This window comes from Narcine bancroftii, chromosome 8, assembly GCF_036971445.1.
Source record: "Narcine bancroftii isolate sNarBan1 chromosome 8, sNarBan1.hap1, whole genome shotgun sequence".
In the NCBI taxonomy this organism is placed as follows: domain Eukaryota; kingdom Metazoa; phylum Chordata; class Chondrichthyes; order Torpediniformes; family Narcinidae; genus Narcine; species Narcine bancroftii.
In genome coordinates, this window is record NC_091476.1 from 126539981 (window position 1) to 126556565 (window position 16585).

Sequence of the window (16585 nt, forward strand, 5' to 3'; positions counted from 1 at the left end):
CACTTCTGATTCCCCGCCTCTGATACCCCGCCTCTGATTCCATGCCTCTGATTCCCCGCCTCTTATTCCCCGCCTCTGATTCCCCGCCTCTGATTCCCCACCTCTGATTCCCCGCATCTGATTCCCCGCCTCTGATTCCCCGCCTCTGATTCCCTGCCTCTGATTCCGCGCCTCTGATTCCGCGCCTCTGATTCCCCGCCTATGTTTACCCACCTCTGTTTACCCACCTGTTTCCCCGCCTCTGATTCCGCACCTCAGATTCCCTGCCTCAGATTCCCCGCCTCTGATTCTCTGCCTCTGAATCCCCGCCTCTGATTCCCCACCTCTGATTCCCCACTTCTGATTCCCCGCCTCTGATTCCCCGCCTCTGATTCCCCGCCTCTGATTCCCCGCCTCTGATTCCCCACCTCTGATTCAGTGCCTCCCTTTCCGCTCAACTTTCCTGGCCTTCTTTTCCCCACATATCTTTCCCCGCCTCTGATTTCCCGCCTCTGATTCCACGCCTCTGATTCCCCGCCTATGTTTACCCGCCTCTGTTTACCCGCCTGTTTTCCCTCCTCTGATTCCCCACCACAGATTCCCTTCCTCAGATTCCCTGCCTCAGATTCCCTGCATCAGATTCCCTTCATTTGATTCCCTGCGACTGATTCCCTGCCTCTGATTCCCTGCATCTGATTGCCCGCCTCTGATTCCCCGCCTCTGATTCCCCGCCTCTGATTCCCCACGTCTGATTCCCCACTTCTGATTCCCCGCCTCTGATTCCCCGCCTCTGATTCCCCACCTCTGATTCACCGCCTCTGATTCCCCGCCTCTGATTCCCCGCCTCTGATTCCCCACTTCTGATGGCCCGCCTCTGATTCCACGCCTCTGATTCCCCGCCTCTGATTCCCCACCTCTGATTCCCCACTTCTGATTCCCCACCTCTGATTCCCCGCCTCTGATTCCACGCCTCTGATTCCCCACCTCTGATTCCCCACTTCTGAATCCCCACCTCTGATTCTCCGCCTCTGATACCCTGCCTCTGATAACTTTTTACTGATTCCCTGCCTCAGATTCCCTGCCTCCGATTCCCTGCCTCAGATTCCCTGCCTCAGATTCCCTGCATCAGATTCCCTTCATCTGATTCCCTGCCTCTGATTCCCCGCCTCTGAATCCCCGCCTCTGATTCCCCACCTCTGTCTCTACGCCTCTATTTTGACTGCACTCTTTCCCCTCCACTCTTTCTGTGCCTCTATTTCCCTCCCTCAATTTCAACAACTCTGTTTTATCTGTTCTGTGTACCTAATTTTCAACACACAAGTTCCAACCACTATGTTTCGCCCATCTCTTTCGCTGCCTCTATTTATGCAGCTATGTTTACCCGCTTCTGTTTACCCGCCTGTTTCCCCACATCTCTTTCGCCACCTCTGATTCCACGCCTCTGATTCCCCGCCTCTGATTCCCCGCCTCTGAATCCCCGCCTCTGATACACCGCCTCCCTTTCCGCGCAACTTTCCTGGCCTACGTTTCCCCACATCTCTTTCCCCACCTCTGATTCCACGCCTCAGATTCGCCGCCTCTGATTTCCCGCCTCTGATTCCCTGCCTCTGATTCCCTGCCTCTGATTCCCCACCTCTGATTCCCCCCTCTGATTCCCCGCCTCTGATTCCCAGCCTCTGATTCCCCACCTCTGATTCCCCGCCTCTGATTCCCTGCCTGTCTTTCCCTGCCTCTATTTCCGTGTCTCTTTCTCTGCATCTCGTTTCCCACATCTCATTTCCCCCTTCTGATAACCCGCATCAGATTCCCTGACACAGATTCCCTGCCTCAGATTCCCTGCCTCAGATTCCCTGCATCAGATTCCCTTCATCTGATTCCCTGCCTCTGATTCCCCGCCTCTGATTCCCCACCTCTGATTCCCTGCCTCAGATTCCCTGCCTCTGATTCCCTGCCTCTGATTCCCTGCCTCTGATTTCCTGCATCAGATTCCCCGCCTCTGATTCTCCGCCTCTGATTCCCCGCCTCTGATTCCCCGCCTCTGATTCGCCGCCTCTGATTCCCCGCCTCTGATTTCCCACCTCAGATTCCCTGCCTCAGATTCCCTGCCTCAGATTCCCTGCATCAGATTCCCTTCATCTGATTCCCTGCCTCTGATTCCCCACCTCTGATTCCCTGCCTCAGATTCCCTGCCTCTGATTCCCTGCCTCTGATTCCCTGCCTCTGATTTCCTGCATCAGATTCCCCACCTCTGATTCTCCGCCTCTGATTCCCCGCCTCTGATTCCCCGCCTCTGATTCGCCGCCTCTGATTCCCTGCCTCTGAGTCCCCACCTCTGATTCCCCGTGTCCGATTCCGCACCCATGTTTCACCACCTCTGTTGCTCTGCTTCTGATTTCCCGGCTCAGATTCACCGGCTCTGATTCCGCACCTCTGATTCCACGCCTCTCTTTCTGCGTCTCTGATTCCCCGCCTCTGATTCCACGCCTCTGATTACCCGCCTCTGATACCCTGCCTCTCTTTCCCTGCCTCTATATCCGTGCCTCTTTCTCTGCATCTCGTTTCCCACATCTCATTTCCCCTTCTGATAACCCGCATCATATTCCCTGCCACAGATTCCCTGCCTCAGATTCCCTGCCTCAGATTCCCTGCATCAGATTCCCTTCATCTGATTCCCTGCCTCTGATTCCCCGCCTCTGATTCCCCACCTCTGATTCCCCACCTCTGATTCCCCGCCTCTGATTCCCTGCCTCTGATTCCCCATATCTGATTCCCCGCCTCTGATTCCCCAACTCTGATTCCCCGCTTCTGATTCCCCAGCTCTGAATCCCCGCCTCTGATTCCCCGCGTCTGATTCCCTGCCTCTGATTCCCCGCCTCTGATTCCCCATCTGTGATTCACAACCTCTGATGCCCCACCTCTGGTTCCCCATATCTGATTCCCTGCCTCTCTTTCCCCGCCTCTGATTCCCCGCCTCTGATTCCACGCCTCTGATTCCCCTCCTCTGATACCCCGCCTCTGATTCCCCACCTCTGATTCCCCGCATCTGATTCCCCGCCTCTGATTCCCCGCCTCTGATTCCCTGCCTCTGATTCCCTGCCTCTGATTCCGCGCCTCTGATTCCCCGCCTATGTTTACCCACCTCTGTTTACCCACCTGTTTCCCCGCCTCTGATTCCCCACCTCAGATTCCCTGCCTCAGATTCCCCGCCTCTGATTCTCCGCCTCTGATTCCCCGCCTCTGATTCCCCACCTCTGATTCCCCACTTCTTATTCCCCGCCTCTGATTCCCCGCCTCTGATTCCCCGCCTCTGATTCCCCGCCTCTGATTCCCCACCTCTGATTCACTGCCTCCCTTTCCGCTCAACTTTCCTGGCCTACTTTTCCCCACATATCTTTCCCCGCCTCTGATTTCCCGCCTCTGATTCCACGCCTTTGATTCCCCGCCTATGTTTACCCACCTCTGTTTACCCGCCTGTTTTCCCGCCTCTGATTCCCCACCACAGATTCCCTGCCTCAGATTCCCTGCCTCAGATTCCCTGCATCAGATTCCCTTCATTTGATTCCCTGCGTCTGATTCCCTGCCTCTGATTCCCTGCATCTGATTGCCCGCCTCTGATTCCCCGCCTCTGATTCCCCGCCTCTGATTCCCCACCTCTGATTCCCCACTTCTGATTCACCGCCTCTGATTCCCCGCCTCTGATTCCCCGCCTCTGATTCCCCGTCTCTGATTCACCGCCTCTGATTCCCCACCTCTGATTCCACGCCTCTGATTACCTGCCTCTGATACCCTGCCTCTCTTTCCCTGCCTCTATTTCCGTGCCTCTTTCTCTGCATCTCGTTTCCAACATCTCATTTCCCCCCTTCTGATAACCCGCATCAGATTCCCTGCCTCCGATTCCCTGCCTCAGATTCCCTGCCTCAGAATCCCTGCATCAGATTCCCTTCATCTGATTCCCTGCCTCTGATTCCCCGCCTCTGATTCCCCGCCACTGATTCGCCACCTCTGTCTCTACGCCTCTATTTTGCCTGCACTCTTTCCCCTCCACTCTTTCTGTGCCTCTCTTTCCCTCCCTCAATTTCAACAACTCTGTTTGATCTGTTCTGTGTACCTAATTTTCAACACACAAGTTCCAACCACTATGTTTCGCCCATCTCTTTCGCTGCCTCTATTTATGCAGCTATGTTTACCCGCTTCTGTTTACCCGCCTGTTTCCCCACATCTCTTTCCCCACCTCTGATTCCACGCCTCTGATTCCCCGCCTCTGATTCCCCGCCTCTGATTCCCCGCCTCTGATTCACCGCCTCCCTTTCCGCGCAACTTTCCTGGCCTACGTTTCCCCACATCTCTTTCCCCACCTCTGATTCCACGCCTCAGATTCACCGCCTCTGATTTCCCGCCTCTGATTCCCTGCCTCTGATTCCCTGCCTCTGATTCCCCACCTCTGATTCCCCCCTCTGATTCCCCGCCTCTGATTCCCAGCCTCTGATTCCCCACCTCTGATTCCCCGCCTCTGATTCCCTGTCTGTCTTTCCCTGCCTCTATTTCCGTGCCTCTTTCTCTGCATCTCGTTTCCCACATCTCATTTCCCCCTTCTGATAACCCGCATCAGATTCCCTGCCACAGATTCCCTGCCTCAGATTCCCTGCCTCAGATTCCCTGCATCAGATTCCCTTCATCTGATTCCCTGCCTCTGATTCCCCGCCTCTGATTCCCCACCTCTGATTCCCTGCCTCAGATTCCCTGCCTCTGATTCCCTGCCTCTGATTCCCTGCCTCAGATTTCCTGCATCTGATTGCCCGCCTCTGATTCTCCGCCTCTGATTCCCCGCCTCTGATTCCCTGCCTCTGATTCGCCACCTCTGATTCCCCGCCTCTGATTTCCCACCTCTGATTCCCTGCCTCTGATAACCTGCCTCTGAATCCCTGCCTCTGATTCCCGGCCTCTGAGTCCCCACTTCTGATTCCCCGTGTCCGATTCCGCACCCATGTTTCACCACCTCTGTTGCTCTGCTTCTGATTTCCCGGCTCAGATTCACCGGATCTGATTCCACGCCTCTCTTTCTGTGTCTCTGATTCCCCGCCTCTGATTCCACGCCTCTGATTACCCGCCTCTGATACCCTGCCTCTCTTTCCCTGCCTCTATTTCCGTGCCTCTTTCTCTGCATCTCGTTTCCCACATCTCATTTCCCCCTTCTGATAACCCGCATCAGATTCCCTGCCACAGATTCCCTGCCTCAGATACCCTGCCTCAGATTCCCTGCATAAGATTCCCTTCATCTGATTCCCTGCCTCTGATTCCCCGCGGCTGATTCCCTGCCTCTGATTCCCCGCCTCTGTTTACCCGACTGTTTCCCCGCCTCTGATTCACCACCTCATATTCGCCATCTCAGGTTCCCTGCCTCTGATTCCCTGCCTCTGATTCCCTGCCTCTGATTCCCTGCATCTGATTGCCCGCCTCTGATACCCTGCCTCTGATTCCCCACCTCTGATTCCCCGCCTCTGATTCCCCGCCTCTGATTCCCCGTCTCTGATTCCACGCCTCTGATTCCCCGCCTCTGATTCCGCGCCTCTGATTCCCCGCCTCTGATACCCCGCCTCTGATTCCCCGCCTCTGATTCCCTGCATCTGATTCCCCGCCTCAGATTCCCCGCCTCTGATTCCCCGCCTCTGATTCCCCGCCTCTGATTCCCCGCCTATGTTTACCCGCCTCTGTTTACCCGCCTGTTTTCCCGCCTCTGATTGCCCACCTCAGATTCCCTGCCTCAGATTCCCTGCCTCAGATTCCCTGCCTCTGATTCCCTGCCTCTGATTCCCTGCATCTGATTGCCCGCCTCTGATTACCTGCCTCTGATTCCCCGCCTCTGATTATCCACCTCTTATTCCCCACTTCTGATTCCCCGCCTCTGATTCCCCGCGTCTGATTCCCCGCCTCTGATTCACCTCCTCTGATTCCCCGCCTCTGATTCCCCGCCTCTGATTCCCCACCTCTGATTGCCCCGCCTCTGATTCGCTGATTCTGATTCCCCGGCTCTGATTCCCCACCTCTGATTCCCCACTTCTGATTCCCCACCTCTGATTCCCCGCCTCTGATTGCACGCCTCTGATTCCCCGCCTCTGATTCCCCGCCTCTGATTCCCCGCCTCTGATTCCCCTCCTCTGATACCCCGCCTCTGATTCCCCACCTCTGATTCCCCGCATCTGATTCCCCGCCTCTGATTCCCCGCCTCTGATTCCCTGCCTCTGATTCCCCACCTCTGAATTCGCGCCTCTGATTCCCCGCCTATGTTTACCCGCCTCTGTTTACCCACCTGTTTCCCCGCCTCTGATTCCCCACCTCAGATTCCCTGCCTCAGATTCCCTGCCTCTGATTCCCTGCCTCTGATTCCCTGCCTCTGATTCCCTGCATCTGATTGCCCGCCTCTGATTCTCCGCCTCTGATTCCCCGCCTCTGATTCCCAACCTCTGATTCCCCGCTTCTGATTCCCTGCCTCTGATTCCCCGCCTCTGATTCACCGCCTCTGATTCCCCGCCTCTGATTCCCCACCTCTGATTCAATGCCTCCCTTTCCGCTCAACTTTCCTGGCCTACTTTTCCCCACATATCTTTCCCCGCCTCTGATTTCCCGCCTCTGATTCCACGCCTCTGAATCCCCGCCTATGTTTACCCGCCTCTGTTTAACCGCCTGTTTTCCCGCCTCTGATTCCCCACCACAGATTCCCTGCCTCAGATTCCCTGCCTCAGATTCCCTGCATCAGATTCCCTTCGTTTGATTCCCTGCGTCTGGTTCCCTGCCTCTGATTCCCTGCCTCTGATTCCCTGCATCTGATTGCCCGCCTCTGATTCCCCGCCTCTGATTCCCCACCTCTGATTCCCCACTTCAGATTCCCCGCCTCTGATTCCCCGCCTCTGATTCCCCGCCTCTGATTCACCGCCTCTGATTCCCCGCCTCTGATTCCCCGCCTCTGATTCCCCACTTCTGATTGCCCGCCTCTGATTCCACGCCTCTGATTCCCCGCCTCTGATTCCCCACCTCTGATTCCCCACTTCTGATTCCCCACCTCTGATTCCCCGCCTCTGATTCCACGCCTCTGATTCCCCACCTCTGATTCCCCACTTCTGATTCCCCACCTCTGATTTCCCGCCTCTGATTCCACGCCTCTGAATCCCCGCCTATGTTTACCCGCCTCTGTTTACCCGCCTGTTTTCCCGCCTCTGATTGCCCACCTCAGATTCCCTGCCTCAGATTCCCTGCCTCAGATTCCCTGCCTCTGATTCCCTGCCTCTGATTCCCTGCATCTGATTGCCCGCCTCTGATTACCTGCCTCTGATTCCCCGCCTCTGATTCCCCACCTCTGATTCCCCACTCCTGATTCCCCGCCTCTGATTCCCCGTGTCTGATTCCCCGCCTCTGATTCACCTCCTCTGATTCCCCGCCTCTGATTCCCCACCTCTGATTGCCCCGCCTCTGATTCGCTGATTCTGATTCCCCGCCTCTGATTCCCCACCTCTGATTCCCCACTTCTGATTCCCCGCCTCTGATTCCCCGCCTCTGATTCCACGCCTCTGATTCCCCGCCTCTGATTCCCCGCCTCTGATTCCACGCCTCTGATTCCCCTCCTCTGATACCCCGCCTCTGATTCCCCACCTCTGATTCCCCGCATCTGATTCCCCGCCTCTGATTCCCCGCCTCTGATTCCCTGCCTCTGATTCCCTGCCTCTGATTCCGCGCCTCTGATTCCCCGCCTATGTTTACCCACCTCTGTTTACCCACCTGTTTCCCCGCCTCTGATTCCCCACCTCAGATTCCCTGCCTCAGATTCCCCGCCTCTGATTCTCCGCCTCTGATTCCCCGCCTCTGATTCCCCACCTCTGATTCCCCACTTCTGATTCCCCGCCTCTGATTCCCCGCCTCTGATTCCCCGCCTCTGATTCCCCACCTCTGATTCACTGCCTCCCTTTCCGCTCAACTTTCCTGGCCTACTTTTCCCCACATATCTTTCCCCGCCTCTGATTTCCCGCCTCTGATTCCACGCCTTTGATTCCCCGCCTATGTTTACCCGCCTCTGTTTACCCGCCTGTTTTCCCGCCTCTGATTCCCCACCACAGATTCCCTGCCTCAGATTCCCTGCCTCAGATTCCCTGCATCAGATTCCCTTCATTTGATTCCCTGCGTCTGATTCCCTGCCTCTGATTCCCTGCATCTGATTGCCCGCCTCTGATTCCCCGCCTCTGATTCCCCGCCTCTGATTCCCCACCTCTGATTCCCCACTTCTGATTCCCCGCCTCTGATTCCCCGCCTCTGATTCCCCGCCTCTGATTCCCCGTCTCTGATTCACCGCCTCTGATTCCCCACCTCTGATTCCACGCCTCTGATTACCTGCCTCTGATACCCTGCCTCTCTTTCCCTGCCTCTATTTCCGTGCCTCTTTCTCTGCATCTCGTTTCCAACATCTCATTTCCCCCCTTCTGATAACCCGCATCAGATTCCCTGCCTCCGATTCCCTGCCTCAGATTCCCTGCCTCAGAATCCCTGCATCAGATTCCCTTCATCTGATTCCCTGCCTCTGATTCCCCGCCTCTGATTCCCCGCCACTGATTCGCCACCTCTGTCTCTACGCCTCTATTTTGCCTGCACTCTTTCCCCTCCACTCTTTCTGTGCCTCTCTTTCCCTCCCTCAATTTCAACAACTCTGTTTGATCTGTTCTGTGTACCTAATTTTCAACACACAAGTTCCAACCACTATGTTTCGCCCATCTCTTTCGCTGCCTCTATTTATGCAGCTATGTTTACCCGCTTCTGTTTACCCGCCTGTTTCCCCACATCTCTTTCCCCACCTCTGATTCCACGCCTCTGATTCCCCGCCTCTGATTCCCCGCCTCTGATTCCCCGCCTCTGATTCACCGCCTCCCTTTCCGCGCAACTTTCCTGGCCTACGTTTCCCCACATCTCTTTCCCCACCTCTGATTCCACGCCTCAGATTCACCGCCTCTGATTTCCCGCCTCTGATTCCCTGCCTCTGATTCCCTGCCTCTGATTCCCCACCTCTGATTCCCCCCTCTGATTCCCCGCCTCTGATTCCCAGCCTCTGATTCCCCACCTCTGATTCCCCGCCTCTGATTCCCTGTCTGTCTTTCCCTGCCTCTATTTCCGTGCCTCTTTCTCTGCATCTCGTTTCCCACATCTCATTTCCCCCTTCTGATAACCCGCATCAGATTCCCTGCCACAGATTCCCTGCCTCAGATTCCCTGCCTCAGATTCCCTGCATCAGATTCCCTTCATCTGATTCCCTGCCTCTGATTCCCCGCCTCTGATTCCCCACCTCTGATTCCCTGCCTCAGATTCCCTGCCTCTGATTCCCTGCCTCTGATTCCCTGCCTCAGATTTCCTGCATCTGATTGCCCGCCTCTGATTCTCCGCCTCTGATTCCCCGCCTCTGATTCCCTGCCTCTGATTCGCCACCTCTGATTCCCCGCCTCTGATTTCCCACCTCTGATTCCCTGCCTCTGATAACCTGCCTCTGAATCCCTGCCTCTGATTCCCGGCCTCTGAGTCCCCACCTCTGATTCCCCGTGTCCGATTCCGCACCCATGTTTCACCACCTCTGTTGCTCTGCTTCTGATTTCCCGGCTCAGATTCACCGGATCTGATTCCACGCCTCTCTTTCTGTGTCTCTGATTCCCCGCCTCTGATTCCACGCCTCTGATTACCCGCCTCTGATACCCTGCCTCTCTTTCCCTGCCTCTATTTCCGTGCCTCTTTCTCTGCATCTCGTTTCCCACATCTCATTTCCCCCTTCTGATAACCCGCATCAGATTCCCTGCCACAGATTCCCTGCCTCAGATACCCTGCCTCAGATTCCCTGCATAAGATTCCCTTCATCTGATTCCCTGCCTCTGATTCCCCGCGGCTGATTCCCTGCCTCTGATTCCCCGCCTCTGTTTACCCGACTGTTTCCCCGCCTCTGATTCACCACCTCATATTCGCCATCTCAGGTTCCCTGCCTCTGATTCCCTGCCTCTGATTCCCTGCCTCTGATTCCCTGCATCTGATTGCCCGCCTCTGATACCCTGCCTCTGATTCCCCACCTCTGATTCCCCGCCTCTGATTCCCCGCCTCTGATTCCCCGTCTCTGATTCCACGCCTCTGATTCCCCGCCTCTGATTCCGCGCCTCTGATTCCCCGCCTCTGATACCCCGCCTCTGATTCCCCGCCTCTGATTCCCTGCATCTGATTCCCCGCCTCAGATTCCCCGCCTCTGATTCCCCGCCTCTGATTCCCCGCCTCTGATTCCCCGCCTATGTTTACCCGCCTCTGTTTACCCGCCTGTTTTCCCGCCTCTGATTGCCCACCTCAGATTCCCTGCCTCAGATTCCCTGCCTCAGATTCCCTGCCTCTGATTCCCTGCCTCTGATTCCCTGCATCTGATTGCCCGCCTCTGATTACCTGCCTCTGATTCCCCGCCTCTGATTATCCACCTCTTATTCCCCACTTCTGATTCCCCGCCTCTGATTCCCCGCGTCTGATTCCCCGCCTCTGATTCACCTCCTCTGATTCCCCGCCTCTGATTCCCCGCCTCTGATTCCCCACCTCTGATTGCCCCGCCTCTGATTCGCTGATTCTGATTCCCCGGCTCTGATTCCCCACCTCTGATTCCCCACTTCTGATTCCCCACCTCTGATTCCCCGCCTCTGATTGCACGCCTCTGATTCCCCGCCTCTGATTCCCCGCCTCTGATTCCCCGCCTCTGATTCCCCTCCTCTGATACCCCGCCTCTGATTCCCCACCTCTGATTCCCCGCATCTGATTCCCCGCCTCTGATTCCCCGCCTCTGATTCCCTGCCTCTGATTCCCCACCTCTGATTTCGCGCCTCTGATTCCCCGCCTATGTTTACCCGCCTCTGTTTACCCACCTGTTTCCCCGCCTCTGATTCCCCACCTCAGATTCCCTGCCTCAGATTCCCTGCCTCTGATTCCCTGCCTCTGATTCCCTGCCTCTGATTCCCTGCATCTGATTGCCCGCCTCTGATTCTCCGCCTCTGATTCCCCGCCTCTGATTCCCAACCTCTGATTCCCCGCTTCTGATTCCCTGCCTCTGATTCCCCGCCTCTGATTCACCGCCTCTGATTCCCCGCCTCTGATTCCCCACCTCTGATTCAATGCCTCCCTTTCCGCTCAACTTTCCTGGCCTACTTTTCCCCACATATCTTTCCCCGCCTCTGATTTCCCGCCTCTGATTCCACGCCTCTGAATCCCCGCCTATGTTTACCCGCCTCTGTTTAACCGCCTGTTTTCCCGCCTCTGATTCCCCACCACAGATTCCCTGCCTCAGATTCCCTGCCTCAGATTCCCTGCATCAGATTCCCTTCGTTTGATTCCCTGCGTCTGGTTCCCTGCCTCTGATTCCCTGCCTCTGATTCCCTGCATCTGATTGCCCGCCTCTGATTCCCCGCCTCTGATTCCCCACCTCTGATTCCCCACTTCAGATTCCCCGCCTCTGATTCCCCGCCTCTGATTCCCCGCCTCTGATTCACCGCCTCTGATTCCCCGCCTCTGATTCCCCGCCTCTGATTCCCCACTTCTGATTGCCCGCCTCTGATTCCACGCCTCTGATTCCCCGCCTCTGATTCCCCACCTCTGATTCCCCACTTCTGATTCCCCACCTCTGATTCCCCGCCTCTGATTCCACGCCTCTGATTCCCCACCTCTGATTCCCCACTTCTGATTCCCCACCTCTGATTCTCCGCCTCTGATACCCTGCCTCTGATAACTTTTTACTGATTCCCTGCCTCAGATTCCCTGCCTCCGATTCCCTGCCTCAGATTCCCTGCCTCAGTTTCCCTGCATTAGATTCCCTTCATCTGATTCCCTGCCTCTGATTCCCCGCCTCTGATTCCCCGCATCTGATTCCCCACCTCTGTCTCTACGCCTCTATTTTGCCTGCACTCTTTCCCCTCCACTCTTTCCGTGCCTCTCTTTCCCTCCCTCAATTTCAACAACTCTGTTTGATCTGTTCTGTGTAACTAATTTTCAACACAAAAGTTCCAACCACTATGTTTCGCCCATCTCTTTCGCTGCATCTATTGATGCAGCTATGTTTACCCGCTTCTGTTTACCCGCCTGTTTCCCCACATCTCTTTCCCCACCTCTGATTCCACGCCTCTGATTCCCCGCCTCTGATTCCCCGCCTCTGATTCCCGGCCTCTGATTCACCGCCTCCCTTTCCGAGCAACTTTCCTGGCCTACGTTTCCCCACATCTCTTTCCCCACCTCTGATTCCACGCCTCAGATTCGCCGCCTCTGATTTCCTGCCTCTGATTCCCTGCCTCTGATTCCCCGCCTCTGATTCCCCACCTCTGATTCCCCTCTCTGATTTCCCGCCTCTGATTCCCCACCTCTGATTCCACGCCTCTGATTACCCGCCTCTGATACCCTGCCTCTCTTTCCCTGCCTCTATTTCCGTGCCTCTTTCTCTGCATCTCGTTTCCCACATCTCATTTCCCCCTTCTGATAACCCGCATCAGATTCCCTGCCACAGATTCCCTGCCTCAGATTCCCTGCCTCAGATTCCCTGCATCAGATTCCCTTCATCTGATTCCCTGCCTCTGATTCCCCGCCTCTGATTCCCTGCATCTGATTCCCAGCCTCTGTTTACCCGCCTGTTTCCCCGCCTCTGATTCACCACCTCATATTCGCCACCTCAGGTTCCCTGCCTCTGATTCCCTGCCTCTGATTCCCTGCCTCTGATTCCCTGCATCTGATTGCCCGCCTCTGATACCCTGCCTCTGATTCCCCGCCTCTGATTCCCCGCCTCTGATTCCCCGCCTCTGATTTCCCACCTCTGATTCCCCACTTCTGATTCCCCGCCTCTGATTCCCCGTCTGTGATTCCACGCCTCTGATTCCCTGCCTCTGATTCCGCGCCTCTGATTCCCCGCCTCTGATACCCCGCCTCTGATTCCCCGCCTCTGATTCCCTGCATCTGATTCCCCGCCTCAGATTCCCCGCCTCTTATTCCCCGACTCTGATTCCCCGCCTCTGATTCCCCGACTCTGATTCCCCGCCTCTGATTCCCCGCCTCTGATTCCCCGCCTATGTTTACCCGCCTCTGTTTACCCGCCTGTTTTCCCGCCTCTGATTGCCCACCTCAGATTCCCTGCCTCAGATTCCCTGCCTCAGATTCCCTGCCTCTGATTCCCTGCCTCTGATTCCCTGCATCTGAATGCCCGCCTCTGATTACCTGCCTCTGATTCCCCGCCTCTGATTCCCCACCTCTGATTCCCCACTTCTGATTCCCCGCCTCTGATTCCCCGCGTCTGATTCCCCGCCTCTGATTCACCGCCTCTGATTCCCCGCCTCTGATTCCCCGCCTCTGATTCCCCACCTCTGATTGCCCCGCCTCTGATTCGCTGATTCTGATTCCCCGCCTCTGATTCCCCACCTCTGATTCCCCACTTCTGATTCCCCGCCTCTGATTCCCCGCCTCTGATTCCACGCCTCTGATTCCCCGCCTCTGATTCCCCGCCTCTGATTCCACGCCTCTGATTCCCCTCCTCTGATACCCCGCCTCTGATTCCCCACCTCTGATTCCCCGCATCTGATTCCCCGCCTCTGATTCCCCGCCTCTGATTCCCTGCCTCTGATTCCCCACCTCTGATTCCGCGCCTCTGATTCCCCGCCTATGTTTACCCACCTCTGTTTACCCACCTGTTTCCCCGCCTCTGATTCCCCACCTCAGATTCCCTGCCTCAGATTCCCCGCCTCTGATTCTCCGCCTCTGATTCCCCGCCTCTGATTCCCCACCTCTGATTCCACACTTCTGATTCCCCGCCTCTGATTCCCCGCCTCTGATTCCCCGCCTCTGATTCCCCGCCTCTGATTCCCCACCTATGATTCACTGCCTCCCTTTCCGCTCAACTTTCCGGCCTACTTTTCCCCACATATCTTTCCCCGCCTCTGATTTCCCGCCTCTGATTCCACGCCTCTGATTCCCCGCCTATGTTTACCCGCCTCTGTTTACCCGCCTGTTTTCCCGCCTCTGATTCCCCACCACAGATTCCCTGCCTCAGATTCCCTGCCTCAGATTCCCTGCATCAGATTCCCTTCATTTGATTCCCTGCGTCTGATTCCCTGCCTCTGATTCCCTGCATCTGATTGCCCGCCTCTGATTCCCCGCCTCTGATTCCCCGCCTCTGATTCCCCACCTCTGATTCCCCACTTCTGATTCCACGCCTCTGATTCCCCGCCTCTGATTCCCCGCCTCTGATTCACCGCCTCTGATTCCCCGCCTCTGATTCCCCGCCTCTGATTCCCCACTTCTGATTGCCCGCCTCTGATTCCACGCCTCTGATTCCCCGCCTCTGATTCCCCACCTCTGATTCCCCACTTCTGATTCCCCACCTCTGATTCCCCGCCTCTGATTCCACGCCTCTGATTCCCCACCTCTGATTCCCCACTTCTGATTCCCCACCTCTGATTCTCCGCCTCTGATACCCTGCCTCTGATAACTTTTTACTGATTCCCTGCCTCAGATTCCCTGCCTCCGATTCCCTGCCTCTGATTCCCCGCCTCTGATTCCCAGCCTCTGATTCCCCACCTCTGATTCCCCGCCTCTGATTCCCTGCCTCTCTTTCCCTACCTCTATTTCCGTGCCTCTTTCTCTGCATCTCGTTTCCCACATCTCATTTCCCCCTTCTGATAACCCGCATCAGATTCCCTGCCACAGATTCCCTGCCTCAGATTCCCTGCCTCAGATTCCCTGCATCAGATTCCCTTCATATGATTCCCTGCCTCTGATTCCACGCCTCTGATTGCCCGCCTCTGATCCTCCGCCTCTGATTCCCTGCCTCTGATTCCCCGCCTCTGATTCCCCGCCTCTTGATTCCCCGCCTCTGATTCCCCACCTCTGAATCCCTGCCTCTGATAACCTGCCTCTGATTCCCTGCCTCTGATTCCCGGCCTCTGAATCCCCACCTCTGATTCCCCGTGTCCGATTCCTCACCCATGTTTCACCACCTCTGTTGCTCTGCTTCTGATTTCCCGGCTCAGATTCAGCGGCTCTGATTCCGCACCTCTGATTCCACGCCTCTCTTTCTGTGTCTCTGATTCCCCGCCTCTGATTCCACGCCTCTGATTACCCGCCTCTGATACCCTGCCTCTCTTTCCCTGCCTCTATATCCGTGCCTCTTTCTCTGCATCTCGTTTCCCACATCTCATTTCCCCCTTCTGATAACCCGCATCAGATTCCCTGCCACAGATTCCCTGCCTCAGATACCCTGCCTCAGATTCCCTGCATGAGATTCCCTTCATCTGATTCCCTGCCTCTGATTCCCCGCGGCTGACTCCCTGCATCTGATTCCCCGCCTCTGTTTACCCGCCTGTTTCCCCGCCTCTGATTCACCACCTCATATTCGCCACCTCAGGTTCCCTGCCTCTGATTCCCTGCCTCTGATTCCCTGCCTCTGATTCCCTGCATCTGATTGCCCGCCTCTGATACCCTGCCTCTGATTCCCCGCCTCTGATTCCCCGCCTCTGATTCCCCGCGTCTGATTTCCCACCTCTGATTCCCCACTTCTGATTCCCCGCCTCTGATTCCCCGTCTCTGATTCCACGCCTCTGATTCCCCGCCTCTGATTCCCTGCATCTGATTCCCCGCCTCAGATTCCCCGCCTCTGATTCCCCGACTCTGATTCCCCGCCTGATTCCCCGCCTCTGATTCCCCGCCTCTGATTCACTGCCTCCCTTTCCGCTCAACTTTCCTGGCCTACTTTTCCCCACATATCTTTCCCCGCCTCTGATTTCCCGCCTCTGATTCCACGCCTTTGATTCCCCGCCTATGTTTACCCGCCTCTGTTTACCCGCCTGTTTTCCCGCCTCTGATTCCCCACCACAGATTCCCTGCCTCAGATTCCCTGCCTCAGATTCCCTGCATCAGATTCCCTTCATTTGATTCCCTGCGTCTGATTCCCTGCCTCTGATTCCCTGCATCTGATTGCCCGCCTCTGATTCCCCGCCTCTGATTCCCCGCCTCTGATTCCCCACCTCTGATTCCCCACTTCTGATTCCCCGCCTCTGATTCCCCGCCTCTGATTCCCCGCCTCTGATTCCCCGTCTCTGATTCACCGCCTCTGATTCCCCACCTCTGATTCCACGCCTCTGATTACCTGCCTCTGATACCCTGCCTCTCTTTCCCTGCCTCTATTTCCGTGCCTCTTTCTCTGCATCTCGTTTCCAACATCTCATTTCCCCCCTTCTGATAACCCGCATCAGATTCCCTGCCTCCGATTCCCTGCCTCAGATTCCCTGCCTCAGAATCCCTGCATCAGATTCCCTTCATCTGATTCCCTGCCTCTGATTCCCCGCCTCTGATTCCCCGCCACTGATTCGCCACCTCTGTCTCTACGCCTCTATTTTGCCTGCACTCTTTCCCCTCCACTCTTTCTGTGCCTCTCTTTCCCTCCCTCAATTTCAACAACTCTGTTTGATCTGTTCTGTGTACCTAATTTTCAACACACAAGTTCCAACCACTATGTTTCGCCCATCTCTTTCGCTGCCTCTATTTATGCAGCTATGTTTACCCGCTTCTGTTTACCCGCCTGTTTCCCCACATC